The sequence below is a fragment of the Giraffa tippelskirchi genome, chromosome 2 (assembly GCF_054371585.1).
Source record: "Giraffa tippelskirchi isolate mGirTip1 chromosome 2, T2T-mGirTip1v1.2.pri, whole genome shotgun sequence".
In the NCBI taxonomy this organism is placed as follows: Eukaryota; Metazoa; Chordata; class Mammalia; order Artiodactyla; family Giraffidae; genus Giraffa; species Giraffa tippelskirchi.
The window spans coordinates 145,107,625-145,135,208 of NC_137276.1; the positions used below are offsets into that span (position 1 = coordinate 145,107,625).

At 36.0% G+C, this 27,584-nt stretch overlaps 1 long non-coding RNA gene across 2 annotated transcripts in view; it reads right to left on the reverse strand.

Moving 5' to 3' along the window:
* Positions 1 to 3,571: 3,571 nt before the first annotated feature.
* The window catches only part of LOC145538635 (uncharacterized), a 520,942-nt gene continuing 496,929 nt past the window's right edge, over positions 3,572 to 27,584 (reverse strand). For both annotated transcript variants that reach the window (XR_014077111.1, XR_014077110.1), the window contains 2 exons: positions 17,146 to 17,200; positions 3,572 to 5,006 (listed from right to left, as the gene is read on the reverse strand). This is a non-coding gene — a long non-coding RNA (uncharacterized LOC145538635). The remainder of the gene's footprint in view (positions 5,007 to 17,145; positions 17,201 to 27,584) is intronic.

Consider the following 27,584-nt stretch of genomic DNA (forward strand, 5'->3'; position numbering starts at 1 on the left):
AGTTCTCAAATTCCAGTAGTGTTTCAGTCAGAGGCAAACTTTGCTTCACTCATTTCTCAAAGAAATAAGAGAGGGGTTCTTGCCCCCTCTAAGAAAAGGATTTCCTGTGAGCTACCATCCGCCCTCACCAAAAAAGTGAAGGCACTTTAAGGACGGCGCTAAAGGAAAGCACTTTAAGCTTTCGAGGAATACTGGAAAGATCATAGGCTTTCTTTTCTAATAAAAGTAGATTGGAATTAGGAAACTATATTATACTACTTCTTTGAAAAACTAGGACCATTTTTTAAAAATATTTTCCCTTCAGTTTTCTCATGTGTAAAATGGAGATAATAATAGCATTATTTGGTTGGCCCAAAAGTTCCTTCAGGTTTTCAAGTAAAAATAAAAGACATTTTTCACTTTCACCTTTATTGAACAATGTATTCACTACTCCATTCCACTAACTTCTGCCATTTTTCAGGCAGCTTCATAATTCCATCTTCCTAAAATATTTTATTGTCTTGAGCAAACAACTGTTTCAGGTGCCTTTTTACAGTCTTCCAGGGAATGGAATTTTTTTCCGTTAAGAGAATTTTGTATAAAGACCAAAATAAATGGAAATCTGAAGGTTCAATAACTGATGAATACAGCCAATGAATCAGCTAGGCTGTAACAGTTATTGCCTGATATCAAAGAAACACGCGGTCATGGTCTTACGTTATCCTGGCGGAAGATGATACATTTTCTGTTGACTAATCCCAGGTGCTTTTCAGTTGGCCTAACTGGAAGCAGTACTTATTGGAATGAATTATTTGTTTTTCCAGAAGGAATTCATAAGAGGAATTCCTTCCATTGCCATTGTCTACACAACATCACATTTTTGGATAAAGACCAACCTTTGGTGTGTTTGGTGGTGGTTCATTTCACTTGCCCCAGGATCTCTTCCATTCCACATTATTATACAGTATCAATTTTTCATCCCCCTTCACAAGTTGTTTTTAACACAGAAAATTTTCATTAGAGAATCATGTGCAAAAACATAGTCAAGAAGGTTTTTGTTTTTTTCCCCCACTTAATTTGTATGGAACCCAAATATCAAAGAAATGAACATAATCGAGCTGGTACAAATGATTTTCAACACTTGATTTGGATTATTTTGAGTATGTTGGCTATCTCCTGTGTGGTGTCAATACTTCATAGTATTTTAATGTATCAAATATAGGAATATATGTAAAATGATACAGATATACTTATTAAGGGATTTCCCAGGTGGCACTAGTGGTAAAGACTCCACCTGCCATTGCATGAGAAACAAGAGATGTTGGGCTTGATCCCTGGGCTTGCAAGATCCCCTGGAGGAGAGCATGGCAACCCACTCCAGTATTCTTGCCTGGAGAATCTCATGGACAGAGGAGCCTGGTGGGCTATAGTCCACAGGATCACAAAGAGTTGGACATGACTAAAGCAACTTAGCACACACACAAACTTATTAAATCCTTACTCTTTTTATCTCTAGTTGAATGTTCTAATGCAAATAAGGCTCTTCACTGAAATATTATAGACCATCATGTCTGCTCAAGTGAATGCTGTGTTTCTTTCTGCTCAGTGGCAAGGAGATTAACTCCTCTGCTTGCTCAGAGGAAGAATTTCCTGATCAATAATCCCTGTGTCTTCTCCAAATGTCTTCATTTCAATTCTCATTGACATTACTACTAGTGACTTACTTTTTAAATACTAAGGTCTTCAAATAGGAGTCAAATATTTATCTACTATCATCTAGATGATAATAATAATATCAGTAATCCCAACACTTTTAAATTGTACAGTGTTTTAGCATTCATAAAGCATTCTGACATGTACTGTCATGTTAAATCCTCAGAAGACACTTATTATGAATTAATATGTCCTTTAAGAGCTGATTTTTTTTTTAAAGGACATATTAATTCATAACAATGTCCTTTAAGAGCTGAGGGGCTTCCCTTGTGGCTCAGAGGTTAAAGCATCTGCCTGCAATGTGGGAGACCCAGGTTCGATCCCTGGGTAGGGAAGATCCCCTGGAGAAGGAAATGGCAACCCACTCAAGTATTCTCACCTGGAGAATCCCATGGACGGAAGAGCCTGGTAGGCTACAGTCCACGGGGTCGCAAAGAGTAGGACACGACTAAGCGACTTCTCTTCACTTTCACTTTTCACTTATGAGCTGAAGAAATAAATGGACTTTGAAATACTCTCCAAATAGCAAAGCCAGAATTCAATTCAGGTCTTTCTAACCTCAGAATTATTTTGCTGTATCATATTGCCTTTCTGCAACAAAAATTCCCATGTTGATATTGGTCATTGATTTGATCTCAGAGATATTAAAGGTACTGATTTTCTAGTGGATCCTCAAAACTGTTTATTTCTTTCCATGTTTTATAGGCACCACAAATTTCCCATTAGCATTTTTAGAAAATTAGATGAATTAATTTTTCTATTGGAGTGCACACTGTCTTCAGGGACATTCTGGAAATTTGAGGGCTAAGGGGGAGCTCAAAAAACTGCTTTTGAAATACTTAATCTATTGCCTTAAAGTGGGCAAGACCACATCTCTGTTGAGAATCAGAGTTTTTTACTTCACAACATGTGGGTAAAGAATCTACCTGCAACGCAGGAGACACAGGAGACGCAGGCTCAACACTAGGTTGGGAAGATCCCCTGGAAGAGGAAAAGGCAACCCACTCCAGGATTCTTGCTTGGAAAATCCCACAGACGGAGGAGCCTGGCGGGCTACAGTCCTTGGGTTGCAAAGGGACAACTGAGCGACTAACATGCAACCTAACATTGAATTGCTCCTGAGATCCTTGTTTCTTACCTATTTTCTCTCTCCAAATTCCTCCATCAAGTATCCAGCTTTGTTTTTCCTGAGACCTTCAATCACAATTACCTTCCCCACTCCGTATGTGTGACGCAAACATGCTTGTATAAGAAGCTCTCCTTGCAACACATATTTTCCTGATTCCTGGGCCAGTTTTTGAACCTTTCTAGTGTTGTTGTTTTCCCTGTTTTTGTTGTTCTGTTTTTAAGAATCTCCCATCCCTAATCCTCTTCTGCAGTGAGATTGCTTTTTTAAGATTAATTTTTTCTAACCAAATAAAAATATTTCTAAGTAAATATCTTCATCTTTCTTAAACTCTCTGTTATATAACTCCATTGACTATTCTTTTAAAAAAATACATACATAAATATACATAATACTGAATCATTTCATTGTACACTTGAAATATTATAAATCAAGTATGCTTCAATAAAAAATGAAATACACGTGTGTAAACAAATTCTTTTAGATTGCATTTTTTGTTTTGTTTTTGTTTTCTTCATTCTCCGTATCCTTTCCCATCTTTAATTTATTCTACTTCCTCTTCCGTCAAAATCTGTGTGCAGGCCAGCCCACTCTGTTTTACAATAGGCTGCGTGTAGAATGAGCTATAGATCATCTTCACTTAGATGGCCCACCAGCAACTCTCAACATGTCCACAATGGAGCATGTCTTATTTAAAACTGAACACCCTCATTTTTATTGAACAAACTGTTTCTCTGTCTTACAATGCTATTATTTTCTTTTTTCTTTTTTTGAAAAAGCAGCTTTATTCTTCTGGAATTTGAAATAAGAAAAGAGCTAGTTTTGGTGCTTTTCTTTCCCCCATGCCCTTCAGTTACCAAGTCCTAAACTTACACTGAATGCCTCCCTAAACTGCAGTTAAAGAGCAAGGCATAGCTTTGGCGAATGGGCTTTCACAGCTGAAGATCCCTAGGCACTTGTGCTGCTGAGAGAACTGAAAGAACTGGAAAGGGCCTGGAAGTTATCCACCATAAAAAAGGAAAATCATATTTCTTTAGATTCAAGCAGTTCTTTTGTGTGTCACCTCGTGTCAGGCCATTATCAAACCACATCTAGATTTTTTAGTGTTTTTAATTGAAAAATAAATAACTAAAGCAGAATAATAAGAATTATTACGAGGTATTTTTAAACATGTATTTCTCCAATTTGAACATTATATCATGAAGAAAGTAGTATTACTACTATTACCTAGATTTTATACGTGAGAAAGTTGAAACTGAGAGTGCTTTAAGTAAATTTTTCATGATAGCTTAAACTAAAAATCTCAAACATTGCCCTGTGCCTACTTTGTCATGCTGGTTTCCTCCTTGTGTACCTGAATTTGTACAACCCACATTTCCCCTGGCAGTGGAGGAAAGACACTTTTCCTCACAGTAAATGTATTTTGCTCATGGAGTAAGATAACGATGTAATATTTATTCTATAAGATTAAACTCAGCTTTGAAAGGCCTTCAAACATTAGTATTGTTTCAGCTATTCAACTTTATTTCCTGTCTCTCCCCCATATATAATACCTTTGCTTCCTCTAGGCTACTTTTTTCACCATCCTCCATATTCAAGGCAAAATATCCTAATTCTGTGCTTTCATTTATAAAGTTCTTTTCCTTCAAAAGCTCTATGTTCTCCCTTTCTTACTTTCATCTTCATCATTTTAAAACGCACTTCAAATTTCACCTCCTCTGTGAATTAATTTACGTATGGACATGTTCACCTATAACTGTGGCTTTCTGCATGTGTGTGTAACCACAGTCTAAAATGAAGAAATCAATCACATGTTTACATTTTTACAATAAGATGTGGTTCGTATATATAATGGAATATTATTCAGCCATTAAATATAATGAAATAATGTCATTTGCACCAGCATGGGTGGACCTGGAAATTATCATACTAAGTGAAGTAAGTCAGACAAAGACAAATATCATATGATATAACTTGTATGCAGAATCTAAAAAAATATATAAATGACCTTATTTACAAAACAGAAGCACTCACAGACTTAGAGAATGAATTTTTGGTTACAAGAGGAGAAGGCAGGGGATACAGCAAGAGTTTGAGATTCACATGTATACACTTCTACATTTAAAGTAGGTAACCAACAAGGACATACCTTATAGCACAGGAACTCAGCTCAATATTCTGTAATAACCTAAATGGGAAAAGAATTAAAAAAGAATTTATACTTGTAGAGGTATAATGAAATCATTACATTGCACACCTATAACTGTACATCATTGTTAATCAGCTATACTCTAATATTATGTAAAAATTAAAATAAATTTTTAAAAAGTACTACAAAGACATAGATATTGAATTCTAAACATAATATAACACTTTAAAAAAGGAATAAAATTCTGAAAAGAAAGAATGATCTCAGAAAATCCATATTTTATTATGATATGATGATGCTTGATTGTTTCCTTTTAGAAATTTTTAATTTTTCATAATTTTAATATTTAACATCTTATACATTATAGCTATATTGTTAGCTCTTTGAAGGGACCCTCATATATATGTTGATTCCCTGGAATACTAAGATCACTGTTGAGATAATAATACACTTCAGGTTAAAAACAATGCAGAATGGTTTTTCTATGAAAAGTGAAAGTGAAAGAGAAGTCACTCAGTCATGTCCTACTCTGCGACCCCGTGAACTGTAGCCTACCAGGCTCCTCCATCCATGGGATTCTCCAGGCAGGAATACTGGAGTGGGTTGCCATTTCCTTCTCCAGGGGATCTTCCCGACCCAGGGGTCGAACCTGGGTCTCCCACATTGCAGGCAGATGCTTTAACCTCTGAGCCACAAGGGAAGCCCGTTTTCTATGAAACAAACTATAAATTTCAAAGGATAAATGTCACCACATCTTGTCCTGACATTCCATATTTTATTGCTAATCTGTTCTAAAAAAGAGAGAACAGTAAAGCCAGGAATGCTGAAAAAAATATATATTTATTTGGACTTAATAAATCATATGCTAAACTTTATTTTATTTCTCTAATATATTTATAGCTAAGTTATCACATGCCCATGTGTTTCTTTCATTAAAGAACTCTATGTAAATCTTAGCTCATTTTGTTAATATTTATGTTAAAAGATATATCTAAGCAGATTCTAACTAGTTACTTAACAAGTCAGACTCTCACTGTATGGTTGTACATCAAGCCTATAATTCTCCTAGGAGCAGACAGATGAAACAAGGTCATCTGTCAATCTACAAAAGATCCATACAAGATAGACAGGTAGCACTTGCTTTAGTCACAGACTGATCCATTAATAGAGGATTTACACATGTAAAAAGAAACATACTTTGACTTAGCTGCATGGGTTATGTATTTCGAGAATCATATGAAGAAGATTCTAACACACATAAAGAGACATTGTCTATTAACAATATTTCACACCACATTATAGCAAAATACCAGGTAAGAGATAGATAAGAGATATCCCAGTGACTTTCAACAAGGAGCAGAACCTTCATGGAAAACCAGTGTGAGAACAAACAAACCAAATGCCTTCTCTCCTTTTAGATTACCTAGTTGTGAAACATTTCTAAAGGATTCATTACTAAAATGTGAGGCTCTACCAGCAATGACTAGTCATACAGAAGAAAAAGGCAAAAATATAGATCCTAGTGATGACTATAATTCTAAAATTCTGAATACTTTCTGTCTTATTTATAAACTCAGCCATAAAACATACTATACAAAAAATTACCCATAAGACATATTGATTTGAGATTGTAGGGAAAATAAATGAAAAGATTTACTTGTAATATACTGTTTCCCATTAAAAGGAAAAAATGAATTTTATTATTTTCAGAGTCACTGAATGAAATGAAGTATAACTATTGGCATTGTAGGAAAGGATGAAATAAGGGACAGCTTTATTCATTGACTTATTTCCTGAGATCAGGAAGCTATAAACAGAGCATAGAGACCTTTTATCTTTACTATAAAGCTTATATCTAAGGAAATAGTAAATAAAACTCCCTGATGGTTTTATTTTATTCAATATTTCACAATGGAATTCTGTTAGCTTTTGTATAAAGTCTCATTTATAGAATACAAGAAATGGGAACAACTTGAGGAATCATTAAATATAACTCTCTAATTTTATAGAGTTAGACCCAGCATTTTTGCCTAAGGGAAACTAGACACTAAGACACAGAAATTTTAGTTTACATGTCCAAGGACACACTGATGACAAAAGAAGGGTGATGGTAATGCAAATACGATAAATACCAATGCAGGATTCTTGCCACTCTACCATGCTGCCTTTCACAGCATGACAGTGAGAAAGAGCAAAACAACCTTCAACATCTGGTTACTGGCCTGGCACTCACAGCTAGACACTGGTTTTCTTCTGTTGAACATACATACTTTCAAAGAACATCAACATCAGACAAGGTAAATCCATTATGCTGATAAATTAAGGCAAAAACAAAAGCATTTCAAGCTCATGGCTGATAATCATAATAATGAAATAATCATTATCTTTGCCACAAAAAGAGACCAAATATCCGAACCCTGACAATTATGAGTGCTACCTCATACCTACCAATTACAAATTTAACTTCAATTTATTTTTCCTGCTTTAAAGATGATATATATTACTCAGTCAAAGCCTTTCTTCCTTGAGTTTTTAGCAAAGTAATTAAAGCCTCTCACTGAGACACTTTCCCGTTGTGTGTCTCTCCCTACTTTTCAGGAGAAACAAAATAAATTTAGTCAACTCTAAGTGTATTTTCAGTGACTTTGGTTGAAGAGCAATGACAGTATATGCTCAGTCACTGTCGTGGCCACCTCTTTGTGACCCCAAGGACTATAGCCTGCTATGCTCCTCTGACCATGGGATTTTCCAGGCAAGAATACTGGAGTGGGTTGCATTTCTTTCTCCAGGATGACAGTATAAGAGAAAGCATTTATTCAAAGCACAAAAAGATGATCTATGTTGAAATTCATAAAGGCGACCCAATTACTGGATTAAAATTGCAAAATTTAAAAAAAATTGCTAATATCAATTTTTATTGATGTACATCAATACTAATATCTGACCAAAGTTTTACTGCATTCAGTTAAACCTAGCAAAAATTACTCATGAACAAACACCCCTTCCTCTCCCCAAATTATTGTTTTCCTCTGACTTTCATAAGAGAAAATAATTCTTGTTATTCTACTTCCAGACAAGAACTGGAACAAACTGTCCCCTTCATTTGAAACAATTGAAAAGAAAAAAAAAAAAGGCAAAATATATAAAGAAATGGTTCTCTTACATATATATATATATATCAGTTCAGTTCAGTTCAGTCGCTCAGTCGTGTCCGACTCTTTGCGACCCCATGAAACGCAGCACGCTAGGCCTCCCTGTCCATCACCAACTCTCGGAGTCTATCCAAATCCATGTCCATCGAGTCAGTGATGCCATCCAACCATCTCATCCTCTGTCGTCCCCTTCTCCTCCCGCCCCCCATCCTACCCAGCATTAGAGTCTTTTCCAATGAGTCAACTCTTCGCATGAGGTGGCCAAAGTATTGGAGTTTCAGCTTCAACATCAATCCTTCCAATGAACACCCAGGATTGATTTCTTTTAGGATGGATTCATTGGATCTCCTTGCAGTCCAAGGGACTCTCAAGAGTCTTCTCCAACACCACAGTTCAAAAGCATCAATTCTTCAGCGCTCAGCTTTCTTCACCATCCAACTCTCACATCCATACATGACCACTGGAAAAGCCATAGCCTTGACTAGACAGACCTTTGTTGGCAAAGTAATGTCTCTGCTTTTAAATATGCTATCTAGGTTGGCCATAACTTTCCTTCCAAGGAGTAAGCATCTTTTAATTTCATGGCTGCAATCACCATCAGCAGTGATTTTGGAGCCCAAAAAAATAAAGTCTGACACTGTTTCCACTGTTTCCCCATCTATTTGCCATGAAGTGTCGGGACCAGATGCCATGATCTTAGTTTTCTGAACATTGAGCTTCAAGCCAACTTTTTCACTCTCCTCTTTCACTTTCATCAAGAGGCTTTTTAGTTCTTCTTCACTTTCTGCCACAAGGGTGGTGTCATCCGCATATCTGAGGTTATTGATATTTCTCCCAGAAATCTTCATTCCAGCTTGTGTTTCTTCCAGCCCAGCATTTCTCATGATGTACTCTGCATATAAGCTAAATAAGCAGGGTGACAATATACAGCCTTGACGGACTCCTTTTCCTATTTGGAACCAGTCTGTTGTTCCATGTCCAGTTCTAACTGTTGCTTCCTGACCTGCATACAGGTTTCTCAAGAGACAGGTCAGATGGTCTGGTATTCCCATCTCTTTCAGAATTTTCCACAGTTTATTGTGATCCACACAGTCAAAGGCTTTGGCATAGTCAATAAAGCAGAAATAGATGTTTTTCTGGAACTCTCTTGCTTTTTCGATGATCCAGCGGATATTGGCAATTTCATCTCTGGTTCCTCTGCCTTTTCTAAAACCAGCTTGAACATCTGGAAGTTCACGGTTCATGTATTGCTGAAGTCTGGCTTGGAGAATTTTGAGCATTACTTTACTAGCATGTGAGATGAGTGCAATTGTGCGGTAGTTTGAGCATTCTTTGGCATTGCCTTTCTTTGGGATTGGAACGAAAATTGACCTTTTCCAGTCCTGTGGCCACTGCTGAGTTTTCCAAATTTGCTGGCATATCGAGTGCAGCACTTTCACAGCATCACCTTTGAGGATTTAAAATAGCTCAACTGGAATTCCATCACCTCAACTAGCTTTGTTCATAGGGATGCTTTCTAAGGCCCACTTGACTTCACATTCCAGGATGTCTGGCTCTAGGTGAGTGATCACACCATCGTGATTATCTGGGTCATGAAGATCTTTTTTGTACAGTTCTTCTGTGTATTCTTGCCACCTCTTCTTAATATCTTCTACTTCTGTTAGGTCCACACCATTTCTGTCCTTTATCGAGCCCATCTTTGCATGCAATGTTCCTTTGGTATCTCTAATTTTCTTAAAGAGATCTCTAGTCTTTCCCAATCTGTTGTTTTCCTCTATTTCTTTGCACTGATCACTGAGGAAGGCTTTCTTATCTCTCCTTGCTATTCTTTGGAATGCTGCATTCCGATGGGAATATCTTTCCTTTCTTCCTTTGCTTTTCGCTTCTCTTCTCTTCTCTTCCCAGCTATCTGTAAGGCCTCCTCAGACAGCCATTTTGCTTTTTTGCATTTCTTTTCCATGGGGATGGTCTTGTTCCCTGTCTCCTGTACAATGTCAAGAACCTCTGTCCATAGTTCATCAGGCACTCTGTCTATCAGATCTAGTCCCTTAAATCTATTTGTCACTTCTACTGTATACTCATAAGGGCTTTGATCTAGGTCATACCTGAATGGACTAGTGGTTTTCCCTACTTTCTTCAATTTAGGTCTGAATTTGGCATTAAGCAGTTCATGATCTGAGCCACTGTCTGCTCCCAGTCTTGTTTTTGCTGACTGTATAGAGCTTCTCCATCTTTGGCTGCAAAGAATATAATCAGTCTGATTTTGGTGTTGACCATCTGGTGATACATATATATATATCTGTTTACATATATAAACAGCTATAAACTATAATATATACGTATATATATATGTTTATGTATATATATACCTGTCTATGTATGCTTATATGTAAGCAAAGTGAATTACAGCAATATTACAAGAGACAGAAGGAATGAATTAGGGTTACTTTGTTATTGTAGGTATTCACACTACCTAAGAGTAACAAATATGGAAGATACTGATCTAATCATATCAATGATGATTTTGAACATTAATGATCTACATGTGTCAGTTAAAAGAGTGGATCAACAAACAAGACCCAATGATATGCTTTCTACAAGAAACTCACTTTCAATATAGAGACACATAGATTAAAAGTAAAAGGGTGGATAAAATATGATAACACTAACAGAAATAAGCAGAAGTGGCTATGTTAGGGCTTTCCAGGTGGCACTAGAGGTAAAGAAACCACCTACCGATGCAGGAGACATAAAGAGATGTAGGTTTGATCCCTGTGTTTCGAAGATGCCCTAGAGAAGTGAACAACAACCCACTCCAGTATTTTTGCCTGGAGAATCCCATGGACAGAGGAGCCTGGAAAGCTACAGTGCAGAGTTGGACACAACTGAAGTAACAGCACAACCATGTTAATTTCAGTCAGAGCAGAATTCAAAGCAAGTAAAGTTATCAGGGATAAAGAAGGATATTATATAATGATACCGGAATCAGTTCTACAAAAGACATAATTTTTAATGACAAAATATCAAATTACATGAGACAAAAAATGATAGAACTACAAGGAGGAATAAATGAATTCATTATTATAGTTGGTGACTTCAACACTCCTGTCTCAGAAATGGACAAAACCAGAAGTCAGAAAATCAGAATAGAAATTATACAATGCCTTTTCTTAGACTACAGTGGAATTAAACTGGAAATCAATAACAGAGAGATTTCTTACAAAATAGTGGAGATTGAAAAATACATTTCTAAATAATGGAACAATGAAGAAATATCAGGAAAAATCAAACAATATTTTTTAACTAAATGAAAATGAAACATCAAAATTTGTGGGATAAATTGAAAGCAATACTTAAAAGGACATTTATAGCATTGAGCACATATGTTAGAACAGAATAAAAATAGAAAGTTAATCATCTAGGTCTCCACCTAAGGAAACAAGAAAAAGAAGAGCAAATTAAATCCAAACTAAGCAGAAGGAAAGAAATAATAAGAATGAATGCAGAAATCAATGAGATTCAAAACAGGCAATCAATAGAGAAAGTCAGTGAAACGAAAAGCTGATTAAAAGCTGATTCTTTAAAAAGATCAACAAAATTGATAAACCTATAGCCATGTTGAAATAGAGTTGATACACAAATTACTAATATCAGAAATGAAAGAGGTGACATCAAAAGATGTCATCAAAAGATGGACATTGAAAGAATAATAAAGGAATATTATGAACAACTTTATGGTCACAACTTTGATAACCCAGTTGAAATGGACCAACCTCTTGAAAGACACAATTTCCAAACTCACAGAAGTAAACATCCTACATAGGTCTAAATCTATTAAATGCATTTAATCAATAAATAATAGCCTTCCAAAAGACAAAGCATCAAGTCACTAATGAGTCATGAGTTCACTGATGAATTCTACCAAACTTTCAAGGATGAAATTATACAAATTCTCCACAATCTTCTTCAAAGAATAGATGCAAAGGGAATTCTTCCTAACTTATAAGACTGAGACTATCCTAAAATCAAAACTGGACAAAGATATTATAAGAAAAGAAAACTGCAGACCAATATCTTTCATGAACATAAACATAAAAATTCTCAACAAAATATAAACAAATTAAATCCAAAAAAGTATAAAAAAATTATATGCCAAATCCCAGTGGGATGTATCCCAAGTATTCAAAGCCATTTTAATATTCAAAAATCAATTAAAGTAATCCATCCCATCAACAGACTAAAAAAGAAAAATTACATAATCATAGCAATAGATGCAGAAAAAGCATTTGACAAAATAAAGCATTCATTCTTGGTAAAAATTCTGAGTAAATTAGGATAGAGGAAAACTTAACTTGATAAAGACTTTACAAAATACCTACAACTAACATTCTTAATTGTGATGTTTTCCCACTAAGATAATAAACAAGGTAAGGATGTCCCCTCTCAGGACTTTTTCCAACCTAGTATTAGAAGTACTAGCTAATACACTAAGGAAAGGAAAGGGAAGAGGAGAGAAGAGAGGAGGAAAGGGGGAGAAAGGGAGGGAGGAAGGGATATAGATTGATAAGAAGGAAATAAAATTGTCTATGTTCACAGATGACATGATTGTCTATGTAGAAAATCCATTAGAACTGACAAAAAAAAAAAAAAACCCTCCTGCAACTAACAAGTGATTATAGCAAGGTCTCTGGAAACAAGGTTAATATACAAAAATCAATCTCTTTCCTGCAATGCAGGAGATGTAAGAAACCCTGACTCGATCTCTGGGTCAGGAAGATCCCCTGGAGAAGGGCATGGCAACCCACTCCAGTATTCTTGCCTGGGAAATCCCATGGCAGAGAAGCCTGCTGGGCTAGAATCCATAGGGTCGAAAAGAGTCAGCTACGACTGAAGCAACTGAGAGGGAGAGCAGAATCATTATACCAACAATGGACAAGTGGAGTTTGAAAATTAAAACAATACCATTTATATCAGGACCCACCAAAATGGGATACTTATGTATAATCTAATAAAGTAGCCTAATAAACTAACAAAATATGCAAAAGAGCTACTTGACAAAACCCACAAATCTCTGATGAATGAAATCAAATAGGTAATCAAATGAAGAAATATTCCATTCCCATCTGATTCTGGGAGGTTCTAGCCATACCTTACCTCATTTTCTATAAATGATTTACAACCCTTGAATTAGGGTTGGCCCAGATATTCAATGGAGAAGGCAATGGCACCCCACTCCAGTACTCTTGCCTGGAAAATCCCATGGAGGGAGGAGCCTGGTGGGCTGCAGTCCATGGGGTGGCTGAGAGTCGGATGCAACTGAGAGAATTCACTTTCACTTTTCCCTTTCATGCACTGGAGAAGAAAATGGCAACCCACTCCAGTATTCTCGCCTGGAGAATCCCAGGGATGGCGGAGCCTGGTGGGCTGCCGACTATGGGGTCGTGCAGAGTCGGACACGACTGAAGCGACTTAGCGGGAGATATTTAAGCAGTATATTGATTATGCCATTAATTTCTTTTAATTCAAATGAAAAGCTTCTTAAACCTTGGAGAGATCAACATCTATGGCTCAAATATATTTGCCTTTTGTTGTTGTTGTTTAGTCACTAAGTTATATCCAACTCTTGTTGGATACAATCCAACTCATGGACTGTAGTCTACTAGGCTCCTCTGTCCATCGGATTTCCCAGGCAAGAATACTGGCGTGGTTTGCCATTTCCTCTTCTGGGGATCTTCCCAACCCAGGGATTGAATCCATATCTCCTGCATTGGCAGGCTGATTCTTTACCACTGAGCCACCAGGGAAGCCCGACAGTTAGACCTGAATGTCCTAATTAAAGTGCATCTTGTTTTCCTCTTATAACTCAGCTATTCACAGTTCAACTATAACAGAGTAACTGAAACAGAATATTTACATAAATGAAAGTGTGCCTCTTAACTTTACAAGCCACCGATTAATTAATATTAGAGGCAAGATTACTGCTCTGGATGATCTGAGGAACTGAACATTATGTATGCCTGTTTAAAAATCATATTATGAGCAAGAGGTGAAGCAGACATGTAGCACTGCCTATCAATGATAATAAGCATGGACCTGGAACACAATTAGCTCTTATTAAACTAAACCATTTTAGTTGAAGGAAGACATATCTAGTGGCTTTGATTTGTGTCCAAAGGTGATATCAGCAGTCTTAAATCACAAAACACACAATTATATTCTTTCAGTAAATATGCAAATATGTGTCCATTTTTTCCTTTAATTTCTGTGTTATGTAAATGGTATCACTAATTCATATCAGCTCTAAGTTCTATTATCACCTTCTTATCTGGTAATAATTTCTTTTCCCAAATTTTCACTTTGTACTTTTATCAGCCTTTGTATTTCAGGAGTATTCTACTAAAAAGTAATTGAAGCTTTTAAAACTCAATGTCTAAATATATTTATTTATATATGTATAGATATATTTAGATTTATTTTTACACTACTCTTGCTGTCTATTTATTGATTTCCTCATTTCTTTTTCCCTGTACCTCATATTTTATTTTGTGTTAATACAAAATTGTTTTATCTATACTTCTACTTTTATCATCTCTCTCAAACAACTTTTTAAAATAATTAGAAAAATAGTTCTGGTTATATATGCGCATGTGTGTGTGTCATTAGCCTTTAAATTTGAACATGCAAGCCTAACTTAAAAGATTAAATATGAACAGTTTCTTTATCTGCTTTCTAAACAACTTAAGGATCCTAAACTCTTTAACCTCTTCCAGCTTACATGCTATTATTGTCTTGCCATTTAATTGTGACCTTTTAAAAATCTCTACAATTTATATGTTATTATTACTTTTTCTAGATAGCCAAGTTTTTCTAGATTGTTTTATCAAATTAACCCATATATACTTTTTTTTTTTTTTACTCATTTTATTTACTCTTATTGTATACTTTCCTTTGGGGCTTGAGGATGCTTTATCAGGTTTCCATTTGCTCTAGTCAGAGACAGAGTGGTGTTACCAATGCAATTACTTTTATAGTTACATGGGTACAAATATTCAGACAATGCATGTAGCATAACTCAGACCCAAAGACACCTAAGTACCTTTATTGTATTTTAATCCCCAACTGAACAAGGACTTGGAAAAATGGTATTACCTTATTGCTAGCATAGAGGCGTTTGTGCCAATTCACCCTTTACCCAGGCCCAGCTTTAGGTTCCCTGCTCTTTGCTACTTGCATCTTCCTGCAGCACTCACAGCCTCAGATTTTGTCTTGCTTTCTTCCTGGCTTCACAGAAATGTCTATTTGTAGAAACAGACTTTCACTGGATAATATTTTGTATATTTTCTAAGGAACTTTGTACATTTCATGACCTGAGGGTTTGAGGCTCTTTAAAATTTGCACCTTGAAATCTCGGTGAAATATTCACTTATCCACTTTCCAAGCTTCACTTGTTTCTCAAGTCCTTTTTCTCAGCTCTGAGGGGCTCTGTCCTCCAGAGAACATTGCCACCAGAGAACTAACACATAATTGCTCAGCTCTCAAGTTAAAGCTGATAATAAAACAAGACAGAAGGATTATTTACTGAGGTGGTCCTTCCACTGACCTTCTGAATTAAGATTTTCCAAGTGGCAGAAGGAAACAAAGTGGAAGAAAAATTGTTAACAGTGGTTGGAAACAGGATAAATCATATATCCTGCCTTCCTTCTTAACTTTAAGGGAAAGGGAATGATACTAGAACCTCCTGAAAATGTTCATATACAAGATTAGAGGCGATACTGCCCCTTTCCAACCAGGAATATTGAGAAGGGGAAAGCTTAAAGGATTCCCCTTTCCCTCACAGTAAAGGAACTTAGAAGAGTGAAGTAAGTCAGACAGATAAAGACAAATATATATACCATTTGTATGTGAAATCTAAAAAAAAAAAAAAGGTAAAATCAACTTATTTACAAAACAAAAATAGAGTCACAGATGTGCAAACCAAACTTACAGTTACCAATGGGGAAAGGAGAAGAGGGATAAATTGGAAGATTGAGATTGACATATACACACTACTACATATAAAATAGATAACTAACTAGGACCTACTGTATAGCACAGGAAACTCCATTCAATATTATGTAATGACATCTTTGGGAAAAAGATGGTTTCCCTGGTGGTTCTGACAGTAAAAGAATACACCTGCAATGCAGGAGATGTGGGTTCAATCTCTGAGTTGGGAAGATCTCTTGGAGAAGGAAATGGCAACCCACTGCAGTATTCTTGCCTAGAGAATTCCATGGACTGAGGAGTCTGGCAGGCTACAGTCCATGAGGTTGCAAAGAGTCAGACACAACTGAGCAACTAACACTATGGGGAAAAAAAAGTCTATAGAAGAGTGGATATATGTATATGTATAAATAATTCACTTTATTGTACACCTGAAACTAACACAACATTATATGTAAACTATACTCCAATAAAAAATAGTAAAAGAAGAAACATAGAAGAGAGATGAGTATTCACATACCAAGGGCTTGAACTAGCACTGAGAGTCAGCCTTGAATCTCAGTCTAACATTTCCTATGCCTGGGAGGTCATAAGCGAGCAAGCAGAAAACTCGGAGAGAGCTCTATATCCATGACCAGGGGATACTGCAGGAGAAGGCATTCACCATATGTATGGTCAGAGACCAGGCAGGAACACAGAACAGAGGAGGCCATTATGGAAGGATGACCATGCAATAGTTTGGGCATATTTGTACACTTTAGAGGATGCCAGCATGGAACATGGGCTTCCCTTGTGGCTCAAATGGTAAAGAATCTGCCTGCAATGTGGGAGACCTGGACTCAGTTCCTGGGTCTGGAAGATTCCTCTGGAGGAGGGGGCATAGCAACCCACTCCAACATTCTTACCTGGAGAATCCCATGGACAGAGCTGGCTGGCAGGCTACAGTCCTTGGGGGTCACAAAGAGTCAGACACAACTGAGTGACTAGCACTTTCACTTTTCAGCATGAAGCATTTGTGGACCACATGCTTTTATTTAACTTACCTGGAACTACAATGCACACACCACAACTCTACTGCCATCATTGCTCAGATAAATCCTATGGAGAAGGAAAGAATGAAGAATGTCAGAGTGATTACAGTACTGAACTGAATTAACTAATTAACTGAATTAATTAATAGTTCATTAATAAATAACTGCTATCCTATAATAGTTTATATATTTATTTATTTCTAATTTTATTTATTTATTTATTTATTTATTTATAATAAATAACTGTTATCCTATAACTTATATGCAGAGTACATCATGAGAAACGCTGGGCTGGAAGAAACACAAGCTGGAATCAAGATTGCCGGGCGAAATATCAATAACCTCACATATGCGGATGACACCACCCTTATGGCAGAAAGTGAAGAAGAACTAAAGAGCCTCTTGATGAAAGTGAAAGAGGAGAGTAAAAAAGTTGGCTTGAAGCTCAACGTTCAGAAAACTAAGATCATGGCATCTGGTCCCATCACTCCATGGGAAATAGATGGGGAAACAGTGTCAGACTTTATTTTTGGGGGCTCCAAAATCACTGCTGATGGTGATTGCAGCCATGAAATTAAAAGACGCTTACTCCTTGGAAGGAAGGTTATGGCCAACCTAGATAGCATATTTAAAAGCAGAGACATTACTTTGCCAACAAAAGTCCGGTTAGTCAAGGCTATGGTTTTTCCAGTGGTCATGTATGGATGTGAGAGTTGGACGGTGAAGAAAGCTGAGCGCCGAAGAATTGATGCTTTTGAACTATGGTGTTGGAGAAGACTCTTAAGAGTCCCTTGGACTGCAAGGAGATCCAATCAATCCATCCTAAAAGAGATCAATCCTGGGTGTTCATTGGAAGGACTGATGTTGAAGCTGAAACTCCAATACTTTGTCCACCTCATGTGAAGGGTTGACTCATTGGAAAAGACTCTAATGCTGGGTAGGATGGGGGGCGGGAGGAGAAGGGGACGACAGAGGATGAGATGGTTGGATGGCATAACCGACTCAATGGACATGGGTTTGGGTAGACTCCGGGAGTTGGTGATGGACAGAGAGGCCTGGTGTGCTGCAATTCATGGGGTCGCAAAGAGTCGGACACGACTGAGCGACTGAACTGAACTGAACTGATCCTATAATTTATTAAGCTATTTGCTACTGTCATGTCAAATGTCTGCTCAAAATAGAATTGATGTTAAATTAGAGAAAAGCAATTATTTATATATCTGAATTTACTGTCAGAAAACCCAATCTATTAACAGATGACTTTTATACTAAAAAGCCACATTTGCATCTTGATTCCATAAATTATTGACAGCTTCAGGAATTTTGTGTCATTAGGGCTATACTCAAATGTCACCTTCTCAAAGAACCTCGCCTTTATCTCTCTATAAAGACAGCTTCTCTGTTAGGAATGATCACTTCTCACTATTTACTTTTTTTATAGCACTTACTACTATATTACGTTATAGACTTATTTGGGAATATTGTTGGTCCCCTCGTAGAAATAAACTTCAAAGGGACATGGAATTTGCATTTTTACTGTGATATTCCCAAAGAAAATCTCTGGTACAGAAAAGGACTTTAAATATATGCAAAATAAATCTACATATATAAATATATTTGTATATATAATCAAAATACATGGTGGAATACTATACATTAGATATTATATAAATGTGATTAATTTCTTCTCTTGTTTCCTTTGTTCTGTTCTTCCAATTATTCTTGAGAAGATTTTAGGTTATGTCACAACAATCCTAAGGAGTTTACTGAATTATGGCATCTGGGAAGAGAACCAGACACATGCTCTTGACCCTAAACTCATAGAAGTGGAGAAAATATTCAAAGAGATGACCTCAGAAATAATAGTTTCTTATTTTATAATTTTACCTATTTGAAGTGGTTTACTTATTTATTAATACATCAGTATTTTTAGAGAATGAAAGAAAGGAAGACAGCTTCAAATACTTTCGAAACTCAATTTACACTGGAATTTTTTCTTTGGATCTCATAGGAAGACATCTGATTTAATTAAAATTTTTGCGTTATGGCACATACCATCTGGTCCACAAAGATTCTTCTCTTGTTTTTTTTATCTGCCTACCTATCTATCCATCCAGCCAGCCAGCCATCTGCTTTTATCTGCCTTTCAACTTAGGTAACAATTCTAAACTGTTTATTATATATTGCTTTATTCTATGCCTTTCTAAACATGTGTATTGTTATTTTGAATGGATGTTTGTTAATTAACATGTGTGCTATTTTGTTATGCATGTAAATCTCTCTTCTTTTAATTCATTTGTATGTGATTAAGATCTGAACTTGTTGTTATGTGTACATCTTTATCAATTCCAAGTGCCACATAATACTTTCGCTTTTGTAACTACCACATCTAGCTTATCTATTTTCTATAAACAACTGTTTACATTATTAGAACAAATGACAAACCAGGAAAAGTTTTACTTAAATACCTTTTCCATCTTTATGGAATGAAATGCACACTCTAAGGAAGTCTCAAAGACTTGTATTTTAAGTTCTTTCTTTGGTTGAATTTGGTTTAAGATATTTTTTCAACTACCTGACATACTCAGTCTTGTATCTTAAACTAAAAAGTGGGTAAGTGTTTTTCACATTGGCAAAAATTCCTTACATTCGTGCATTTACATGTACACACATTCAAGTTTATTTTCAAAAGGACAAAGGGATCCAGAGAGAGGATTTCTCCTGCTGTGAAAGACAAAAACTCAAGATAGTGTACCCTGACACTGAGGGCACTGCTTTGCCAATCTCTAAAATGTCACCTCATGGGTAGCCTGCTGGGTTCAGCTCAGAGCCAAGGTTCCAAGATTGCTAATAAAAAAGAATAAAGGTTAATGAAGGCATTAGGTTATTTATTATCTTGAATAAAATAGCTTAGGTTTTATCTGGATGGTTTGTTCAAGGCATATCTTGCCTATGATTTTTAACACTGTATTTTTATTTTCTGCAGGCTGTGAATTTTAAAGCTTTTATTAGGAGATAGTGTTGTATTTATAAGATATGAAATTATATCACAAAAATTAATGGAGACATAGATATTAAATGTGATGGTGCACACACATGTAAAATAAAATAATAAATCCTTCAGAGAACTCACTTTGAAAATCGCTAGGTGAAAATCTTGAACTTTAAACATCTTTTCATAATGAATAATTTACTTAAAGAAAATAAACCTAAACATTTATCAGTGGCATTGTGACATAAGAAAATTGATCTTTTATGGGGAATATATCATGCTTTATTTGCACACTTCAGATTTAGGTTTGGGTAGTACAGTTTCATTAAAAATGAAACAATCTCTGCCTTGAACTAGTCTTTCAGTCAACTGACAGAATATAAAATATCAGAAGAATGCTGTGCTTTATAGTCAGGACCCCAGCTTAAAGATTTCAAGTCATGTGAAAGTGAGTACATACGCTATTAAGCCTTCAACTGGTGATTCCAAGAATATCAAATGTGTGGATTACAAAGTGGTTCAGTTTGTGCTATAATCCAGAATAGGAATTGTCCAGGTTTAAAATATACACAATTTGAAATATTAGCTTTGCTGTGACAAAGCCCATAACAATGTATAACCATCTCCAAGACATTAGATTGTTCTCAAGTACTAAGTATAAGTTCATCTTTAAAATGACCACAGGCAGCTATTCCTGTTTCCTATTTTATCCTATCATAGGACAATATAAACAAAACCTCATGAAAAAAATCAACCTATTTTCACACACATTGTACTATTAGGTCACTTAGTACATATCTTCTTTGTGAAAAATTACACCCTTCTTCTGAGAAACTATCAGCCAAAAAAATGTTAACTGAAACAGTAGAATGTGTGAAAAATGCTTTATCTCATCTGTTTCCAGAATTATTACATGCTATAACATGAATGAAACTTGAGGACATTAGGTTAAGTGAAATAAACTAGTAGTAAACCAACAAATATGATGTGATTCTACTTATATATGACATCTAGAGTACTGGATTTCATAGAGACAGATTAGAATGGTGGTTGCCAGAGGCTGGGTGGAAGGAGTACTAGAGAGTTCTTTAATGGGTACAATGTTTAATTTTTACAAGATGAAGAGTTCTAGAGACTGGCTGCACAATAATGTGAATATACTTCATACTACTAAACTATACATTAAAATGATCTATATGGTCAATATTATGTTATGTGAATTTTACCACAATTAAAAGTAAAAATAAGGTAAATAGTATCTACTACAGTTGGTTTAGTCTTTGCCACTTCTTGCTTGCTTTGCTTGTCACATCTGACTGTGATCACATGAACTGTAGCAGGCCAGGTTCCTCTATCCATGGAATTCTCCAGGCAAGAATGCTAGAGTGAGTTGCCATGCCCTCCTCCAGGTGATCTTCCTGACCCAGGGATTGAACCCACATCTCTTGTGCCTCCTGCATTGGCAGGTGGGTTCCTTACCATAGTGCCACTTACAATTGGCTTAGTGTTTAGCAAACAAGAAAAGTTTTCCTACCTTGATTCAGATATATCAATCTCCATAGCTATCAACATAGAAGAAAGAATCTCTGCTATTCAAAAATAGCCAAAAGACTAATAAATCACACTCCAGTCTTGGGTTTTTAAAACATACATGTAAAAAGCATATTGTTAATTCTAAAATTATCTATCAACATAGGTTGAAAATATTACTGTTGATTTCAAAATTGACTTCAAAACCTCTAGTTCTAGGGGTGGTTGCGATATATTTTCAAGGTTGCTTTATATAGTGCTTATGGTCTACCCCTTAGTGTGTGCACCATAGGAGTTGATGATGCTTATCTGAAGGTCCTGAAAGTAAGATTGTGAGATAAGAGGATGTAGGAGATGTGAATTAACAGAGAAATAAATTATCTATTATCACCTGAATACACATAAGGATATGTGAATGAAGCATTCTGCCCTTACCATTTCAAAGGGTATATTATTTGAATTCACCATTCATTCAGTTTTAATCAGCCATGCTCAATGCTTAAGCCTTCTTTGATACCACAGATTGAGTTATACAGAAGAGAAATTACAATTCCAGCAGAGAAATTAGTCATAGATGTTCTGACTAAAGAATGGTTGCTGTGGAATATTTTAAAAACTAGTTTGTTGAGTATAACTGAGATACAATAAACTGTGCTTGTTTATAGTGTACAATATTATAAATACCACATATGTATGCAAATGAAAGATAGTTTCTATAATCAAGGGAGTGAAAATAACCATCACTTTGCAAAGTTTCCTCATTGGGAATCCCTCTCTTCCATTTCTCCCTGCACCCACAAAAGCAGCAACCAATGACCTTCTATCCATTATAGATTAGTTTGCATTTTCTAGAATTTTATATGAATGAAATCATACAAAATACTTTTTGTATGGTTGGCTACATTCACTTAACATAATTATTTTGAAACTCATATTACAGCATCTATCAAAAGTTCATTAAAAATATTTTTGGTGATATTGCATTATACAGTTGCAGTAACAGATTTTATTTTCTTGGGCTCCATAATCACTGTGGACAGTGACTGCAGCCATGAAATTAAGAGATGCTTGCTCCTTGGAAAGAAAGCTATGACCAACCTAGACAGTGTATTAAAAAGGAGAGATATCACTTTGCCGGCAAAGGTCCATATGGTCAAAGTTATGGTTTTTCTAGTAGTCATGTATGCATGTGAGAGTTGGACCATAAAGAAGGCTGAACACTGAAGAATTGATGCTTTTGAATTGTGGTGTTGAGAAGACTCCTGAGAGTTGCTTGGACTGCAGGGAAATCAAACCAGTCAATCCTAAAGGAAATCAACCCTGAATATTCATTGGAAGGACTGATACTGAAACTGAAACACCAATACTTTGGCTATCTGATGTGAAGGACTGACTCATTGGAAAAGGCCCTGATTACAGGAAAGATTAAAGGCAAAAGGAGAAGGAGGCAACAGAGAATGAGTTGGTTAGATAGCATCACTGACTCAATGTACGTGAATCTGGACAAACTCCGTGAGATAGTGAAGGACAGGAGAGGGAGATTGGCATGCTGCGGTCAGGGGTCACAAAGAGTCAGACAAGACTTAGTGACTGACTGAACGACAACAATAGTAGAATATGTATTGTTAAATAACATGCTAAACTCACCAACAAAGTGGTTGCATTATTTTTCATTCCAACTCATAGTGTATGAAAGTTCTACTGACTTCATTTTCTCATCAGAATAGAAATGATCACAATTTTATTTTTTAACCAGTTAAATAGGAATGTGGTAGTATTTTATAGTGGTTTTAATCTGCACTCTTGTAAAAACTAATGATGTTGAGCATCTTTGCATGTACTTATTTGCAATAGTATGCCTTATTTGGTGTAGTTGGTGTTCAAATAGGGTATCCATCTTTAGGATTAATTTATTTCTTCTGATATTTGATGCTATCTAGTTATTTTGCCACTGCCTAGCAAGGCAAAATTGGACTGATAAAAATTAAGAGCAAGTGAGGGCACTGCATCATTGATGCCATGATAGCTGACTTGGGGAAAGACATACAAAAGGACTTATGACCAGTCATCATTATGTAGCTAATACAGCCAGTTAAAATTCAGGATGCAACTATATTTGACAATCCAGAGGACTGCATGAGCTGGAGTATTAAAAACCATTTATTAAGTTGTGAGAAATAAGCTACTATTTCTCAGAGACCAAGGTGGGAATCAAGAAGCTAAGAGACAGATAGGTTTGGGGGGTTTTGGTGAAAGCATATTCCTTATCTAGAGATCTTTTGGCCCAATTAACAAAGTCACCCAAAAGAATCTGAATTTGAATGGGAGGATGCCTGTTCAGAAGCATGCTTCCAATTTTCCAGGGTTCCAGAGCACAGGCAATCCTACTAAGCTTTTGGTATCTGATGGCTCAGATAATATGACTTGTATTGGAAAATAAATATACACAGACTGGAACTTTTGGCAGAAATTAAGAATGGTACTCAGAAGAAACTCCTCAGGTTTTGGTCTAGAAATATGCCTGATATATCTATTCACTGTAGCGCCTTTAAAATAAAACTTCTAGCTTGTTATGGGGTAGTGATCGAAACTGTTCGAACCATAAAAGGATAAAGGATATCAGAAGACCCTTAGCTTGGAAATATCAATCACTCTAGTAAGATGTCAGAATAGAACACAGGAGGAAAGCCCAAGAAAGTTTGCACATAAAATTAAAGCTGTAGTGAATTCAAAATCATACTATGGGATGGGAGGAGGACTCCAGGGTAATGCAGTACATATGTGAGTGGACTGCTTTGCTCATCATAAGGCCCACAGTGGAGCCCCCAGTGTTATCCATCTCCACCACTGTGTGCCTTAAACCTGATGATTTTCTTCTAGCTGGCTCACTAAAACAAATGACCAACTATCACAGGAAAAAGTACATAGTCATTAGTAATTAGTAAAATGCTAATTTAACAATGAAGAAAAAAAATTGTAAGAAAATACCAAGTACAAGCAAAGATATATAGAAAAAGAATTCCTGTACATTGCTGGCAACAGCATAGATTTTTTAAAGCACTTTGAAAAAGCATCTTGAATTATCTATTAAATATAAAATTTATATCCTCCATTCTCCTTTTACACATGTAAGATTTTCTGTAGGAACATGCCTAGGTTTGCAAATGCTGAATTTTAGAGTATGTGACCATCTCTAAAGGGAGACTGGAGAACATGTTTCTGTAGGGTAACATTGGATCTCAAGACCCTCGGTATTTTTTTTTTTTTTTTTTTTGAGTAGCATTGTGAATACAAAGGAGACTTTAATTTTATTTTAGAAAATCACATATTACACATATATTTGTGTTACATACACAAAGTATATTTAATACATTTCAAATGTCTAAAAATGGGATGGTGTTTGTATATTCTACAGACTGAATGCTTATTTCACAGAGGCCTCCTCTTTTAGAAAATCATAAATAAGACTTAGGTGTAGCACTGGATGAGATAAATGCTTCTGAACATTGATATAAATCATATGATGAAATATTTGCTTCCCTTGAGGAGACTAAGTTGGAGACCTGTCCAGGTTTTTGACAGGCAGATGTAAACCAGGAAAGGAGGTGATCAGGCTACGCTAATGAAATCCACTCCTGTCCTTCTCTCTAAGAGCTCCAGCTTCCAATGCTTTGCGTGAGTAAGGACAATTCATATTAGTTACTTAACAACTGAGAATTTCAAATTATTTTGTAAATGCAGTAAGAGAGAAGTTTCAATGCTGAGTGGCAGAATGAAATACCAGACAATTTCCAGTCACCCACAGTGAAAGAAAGAGGTGAAAGAATGATGCCAAATAAGTGTTAGATTATGCCTCTAAATTTTAGAAGCCTGAGTCATCAAAAATATTACTATATACATTTCTTCCAGGAAATTAAACAAGACAATAAAGTGAATGGGGAAAAAATTTCATCCAAATTAAATATATACATTAGCTAAGAAAATTAAATAAATACCACGGAGACCAGCTGGAAAGAATGGGGAGATAAGTGTTAGAATACCTGTAACAGATGAGAGGGTCTTATCTAAATTAAAAAAAAGCTGTGAGCAAGAGTAAGCCTAATTTTACAAACAATAAATGCTGAAGAGGTTGTGGAGAAAAGGGAACCCTCCTCCATTGTTGATGGGGATGTAAATTGACACGGCTTTTATGGAAAACGATATGATCCAGCAGTCCCATTACTGGGCATATATCCAGAGAAAACCATAATTACCAAAGATGCATGCACCCCAGTGTTTACTGCAATAGTGAGGACATGGAATTAACCCAAATGTCTATCAACAGAGGAGTGGATGAAGAAAATGTGATACATATATACAGTAGAATATTACTCATCCATAAAAGGAACGAATTTGCAGAGATGTGGATGGAACTAGACACTCATACAGACTGAAGTAAGCCAGAAAGAGAAAAACAAATATCATATATTACTGGGTATATGTGGAATCTGGAAAAAGTGGTATAGATGAACCTATTTGCAAAGCAGAAAAAGAGACACAGCTGTTGAGAACAAACATATGGATGCCAAAGTTGGGAAGTTGGGGTGGGATGAATTGAAAGATTGGGATTTACATATATACCCTATTGGTACTATGTATAAAATAGATAACTAATGGGAACTGACTTCATAGCAGAGGGAACTCTACTCAGTGCTCTGTGGTGACCTAGGTGGAAAGAAAATCCAAAAAAGAGGGGATATATGTATATGCATAGATGACTCATATTGCTGTACAGCAGAAACTAACATAAATATTGTAAAACAACTATACTATAATAAAAGTTGTTTTTGTTTTTATTTAAAGAGGATGTCTGAAGTGGAGAGATCAGTGAAGAGATAAAGGAAAGGAAGTGAAGGAAATTCCCTAAGACATGCCGATATTTGAAAATTACCAAAACTATCACCTTCTGATAAATTTAAAGATGTTAACAACAGCATAGTTTTAAAGATCTCTTAAAATCTTCTTTTTAAAAAAGGATGTAGAAACTAAGACAGTAGAACAAGAAGCTGAAAATAATATGTCCAAGTAAGACCAGGTGAATCTGCAGCTCTATCCTGAGTATGTGATGATTCTGGGTCAAACCAGCAGCGCAGCAGCCACGTGTGAGCAAAAAGAGACATGAGCTAGTGACCTAAGGGCTGGGAAACCTAGCCCAGAAGTACTTCCCACTACAAACAAGATCACCCCACTTGGAGCAAAGAACTTGACAGGTGGATCTCAGAGCAACAATTAAAATTAATAGGTGAATTCATTGGGTCTTTGGGAAGGACTGAGCATGACTCGTGATCTTGGACAGGATAGCTACTGAAATATTCAATGAAAAGAGTAAGCCACACTGGGATGAATCAACTGGAAGTAAGACATAAATTAAATTAAAAATGGAACAAAGTGAGGGTATAAGAAAGGAAAATTCTGGTGCTACCTGAGGAGAGAATGAGAGAAAACAGGTGTCAGAAATTCTGGAGTTAAACTAAACAAAAGACCAATTTTTCAGTGTTAAGTTGTAACACAATGGACATTCCTAAGAGAGGGTTTAGCATGTGAAAGTGAAAGTACTAGTCAATCAGTCATGTCCAACTCTTTGGGGGACCTCATGGACTATAGCCCACCAGGTTCCTCTGTCCACGGAATTCTTCAGGCAAGAATACTGGATTCCCTTCCCCAGGTGATCCTCCTGACCCAGAGATGGAGCTCATGTTTCCTGCATTGGCAGATGGATTCTTAGCCATCAGAGAAGCCAAAGCAAACTGAGATTATGGGAAAAAATAGAATCAATGGTGGAATAAAATAAATCAAGATTGGAAAAAAAGTTAGAAATGAGAAGAACATGAAAGAGAGCTAAATGAGCTCAAGAAATAATTTGAAAAAAATAATAACCTAAAAAGGATTA